At 43.5% G+C, this 4,119-nt stretch overlaps 1 long non-coding RNA gene across 1 annotated transcript in view; it reads right to left on the bottom strand.

Annotated features, from left to right (window-relative positions):
* Nucleotides 1-389: 389 nt before the first annotated feature.
* Nucleotides 390-4,119, bottom strand: part of LOC107183738 — a 14,842-nt gene continuing 11,112 nt past the window's right edge. The window contains exons 2-3 of the long non-coding RNA XR_001514554.1: nt 3,498-3,570; nt 390-487 (exon numbers count right to left, since the gene is read on the bottom strand). This is a non-coding gene — a long non-coding RNA (uncharacterized LOC107183738). The remainder of the gene's footprint in view (nt 488-3,497; nt 3,571-4,119) is intronic.

Here is a 4,119-nt window from a genome sequence, read left to right as displayed (position 1 = left end):
TATTCAATTGCCACCTAGTTAGAAAGATCTTCCTGGACCACTTCTCCTAATTAGCAACCTCCCCATCACGCTCCCTCCCCTTGCCCTTACCACTTATCACTACAACATGCCATATATTTGCTTGTGTTCTCTCTCTTCCCTCTAGAATGCACCCGCCATAAAAGTAGGGAATTTGTTTTCTTCTAGGCTCTATCCCAGGTGCCTAGAACCATTCCTGATACATAGCAGAAATTCATTAAATATTTGTTGAATGAATGAAGAAGTGAATGGTCCACACAACGGGCCCTTATGAGAGCTCCGGCCTTGGCCTCAGCTTCACTCTGTGTGCACATGGAGGACAGCAGGCTCCCCACTAGCTACACTCACCTCCGCCACAAGCGCAGTAAGACGCCAGATTGATTACCTGCTGAAAACGACCAGGAGATGGTCCCTGCTCTCACCCACCTACTGTGTGGAATAGGAACTTGTGATCTGTGTGCATCTTGTCCTGGCTAGAAGGAGCAACAGCTTAGTCATGACGGAGGTGAGTTTTATAATTATAATTTATAGTCTTGATGAGACATGACAGGTATTGTGTGAGAGTAGAACATTTTAATCCTAAATTACAAGACTGGATAAAAGTGCTTTATTCGTTTACCTACAGAATTTGTTGGCTTTATTTTTATTTCTGTATTTATTTGAAAGCTCATCTATCCCAGGAAGGTAGCCATCTATGACGTAATCCTGAATATTCTTTCACATAGACAGGGTCAGAGAATATAGGCTGAATGATTCCAACTCCACCCCGATCCTCCAGAAAGTCTGCACAGAGCTGCGGTGATTCGTCGCAAGTTCCCTCCATGGACCTCCGTGAACCCTGCATGCCATCCGCCAGCCCTCCACACAACCCAGGTACACCTCCTTCTGGGGCAGGGCCCTGATTCGCCACAGGTGATGTCCTGAATGTTTTTCCTTCCTTGGCCACTAAACACCCAGCTCAATAAGAAGGTACGCCAGGATGCCAGGATGACCCTCCCCAAAGCTGAAGCTTACTTCGGAAGGAAGGTCAGCCAAGAAGCCAACCAGACATACACCTACGTAGAAGGGAAAAGCATCACCCAGCAGTTTGGACTCTGAAGCTGATAGAGAAGAATCGAGGAGCATGTACAGCGGTTTAGCCCAGGTCTAAGTCATTGGGGGGAGGGCGTGGGGGTAGATGCACGGACCCATGCATTTGCTGAGGAACCCAGGACGTGGCATCTCCATTTGATTACCTTCTCTGTATCCCAGTCTCTCAACACCTTTTCATCATCGCCTCAGAACTCTCACGCCCATGCTTTCCTCGAATGTTTGTTGAAAAGGTCCCACTTTAGGCATAGGTCCCACCCATCATTACTACCCTCTCACCCCCAGCTACCTCTCAGAGGATGTGACAGGATATTATCCTGGCATGCCCACAGTCTCGCCTCTTCTGCCAGTTGGCCAAAACCAAGCCTGCATTTGCCAGGTGACCAAGCCTGCATCTGCTAAGAATGGTATTTACATTTTTTAATGATTGAAAAAAATATTTCATGATACATAAAAATGATATGAGATTCAAACTTCAATGTCCATAGTTACACTGCATTGGATCACAGCCACACTCATTCATTTACATATTGTCTATGGCGACATTCACACTACAATGGCAGAGGTGAGTACAGTTGACCCTTGAACACATGGGTTTGGGATCCATTTATATGTGGATTTTTAAAAAATAATTATGGTTGGCCTTTTGTATCCCATTCATGGATTTAACCAATTATGGATTGAAAAACTGTGTTTTCACTCTGTGGTTGGGAACCCACAGATGCAGAGGGCTGGCTAGGTGCATGGTTCTAGGCCAGGGGTGGGTAAACTTTTTGACTCGAGGGCCACGATGGGTTCTTAAACTGGACCAGAGGGCCGGAACAAAAGCATGGATGGAGTGTTTGTGTGAACTAATATAAATTCAAAGTAAACATCATTACATAAAAGGGTACGGTCTTTTTTTTTTTTTAGTTTGCCCACGGCTGTTCTAGGCCATTTTACATAAGGGACTTGAGCATCTTTGGATTTTGGTATTCAAGGGTTCCTGGAACCAATCCCCCATAGATACCAAGGGACAACTCCAGTTAAGTTTTAGAAGAATTAAAAGTTATACACAAATTTTCAACTTCTCAGGGTTGGCATCCCTAACCTTGGGCTTGTTCAAGAGTCAATTGTAGTTGCAACAGCAACTGTGTGACCAGCCAAGCCTAAAATATTTACCATCAGCCCTTTATAGGAAACGCTTGCCAACCATGATCTAGAATTCTAGAAGGCCTCTGGCCCAGCCAGCATGGCTCGGTGGTTGAGCATCGACCTATGAACCAGGAGGTCATGGTTCAATTCCCCGTCAGGGCACATGCCCAGGTTGCAGACTCAATGGGCACGCCCAGTGTGGGGCATGTAGGAGGCAGCCGATCAATGATTCTCTCTCCTCATTGATGTTTCTATTTCTCTTTCCCGCTCCTTCCTCTCCAAAATCAATAAAAATATATTTTAGAAGACCTCTGAGTTACAAATAAATAAAATGCAAAAATTCAGGCCAAATAAGTTTAGGTCAGAGCAACGATTCTTTAATTTCATCCAAGAATTCTCATACTTCACCTTTATACTTTGTTTTGCCCAAACATTACTTTAGTTGTAACATTCAAAGATATTTCAAGTAATCATTACAGATACTATGCTTACCTTTATTTTCTTGGCCCCATATATGTATGTAAAAATATAGGTATATTTTTAACTTTTAACAAAGTATGTACAGGCACATAATTTTTCGAAAGTCAAATAGAGAACAGAAAGCTTTTAATTTAAGCAGGAGTCCTCCTCCACCTCCCCACTTAAGGAGACAACTCCTTAAAAGTCATTTACCTATTTCTCCTTGCAGTTACTTAACTAAAAATTGTGCTTAATTGCTCTTCTTGATTGATCAATTTAGCTGTTATCCAAATTGTCATGACAGGCGAGAACTGAACTCATACTCCTGCCTCCCAAAATAGAGGTTACCTCACAATTTTTAGTTAACTCAATAATCAGTGCTGACATAATGACTATGTAAATATTTGTCAGAGACGGCCCTGGCTGGTTTGGCTCAGTGAATAGAGCATCAGCCTGTGTACGGAAAGGTCCCAGGCTCAATTCCGGTCCTGGGTTTGATTCTGGTCAAGGACACGTACCTCAATTGCAGACTAGATCCCAGGCCCTGGTCAGAACACGTATGGGAGGCAACCTATCAATGTGTCTTTTTTACTTTGATGTTTCTCTGTATCTCTCCCCCTCCCTTCCACTCTCTCTAAGAATCAGTGGAAATATATCTGGAGTGAGGATTAACAACAACAACAAAAACTGTCAGAGACAAATAGTGTTCCATGGTTTTATTTCAAACCTATACTTCATTTGGTTTTGTTTCATGTGCTTACAAGCTAAGAAGAGGGACTCTGTGTCGCAATACTTACCAGAAGGTCTAGGTCTTCAATAATGATCTTCTCCAAACTCAGTACACTGCAGTCTATCAGAGCAATTACACATCTATAAAACAAATTATGGAAATGCTTTAAAAATAAACAGTCTGTTCAGAATTACAGGAACTCAGGCCTGAACCTCCCTTCTGAGTCATAATATTTCATGTGGCTTTTATGAGGTAGAGTTTGGGCCTTTGGTTTTCAATTCTAAGGGAAAAGAGTAAGAGGAAAGGGGTGTGGACAACAGTTCTGCATCCCTCACTTCATCTGCTTACAGACTTTACCAAATAACGAATTCCCCCGGCCTCCCTACTCCAATCTAACGTTTAAGAGAATCAACCCAGCCCACAGGCTCCTCTTAGAATGAGCTGCTAGCTAAGCCCTTGAGGTGTTCTCAATAAGAACCGAGCAAGTGGGTGAAGAACCAAGATGGCGGCATAGGTTAACGCTGGAGTTTGCCGCCTCGAACAACCATTTCAAAAGTGAAACTAAAAGACGGAAGGGACATCATCCAGAACCACAGGAACGGTGGCTGAGTGGAACTCCTACAACTAGGAGGAAAGAGTAACGCATTCGGACACTCAGAGGAGGCGCAGTGCTGAAGGCAAATTCTGAG

This window comes from Myotis davidii, unplaced genomic scaffold (assembly GCF_000327345.1).
Source record: "Myotis davidii unplaced genomic scaffold, ASM32734v1 scaffold281, whole genome shotgun sequence".
Lineage (NCBI taxonomy): Eukaryota > Metazoa > Chordata > Mammalia > Chiroptera > Vespertilionidae > Myotis > Myotis davidii.
This window is presented reverse-complemented; position numbering and strand designations above follow the sequence as displayed.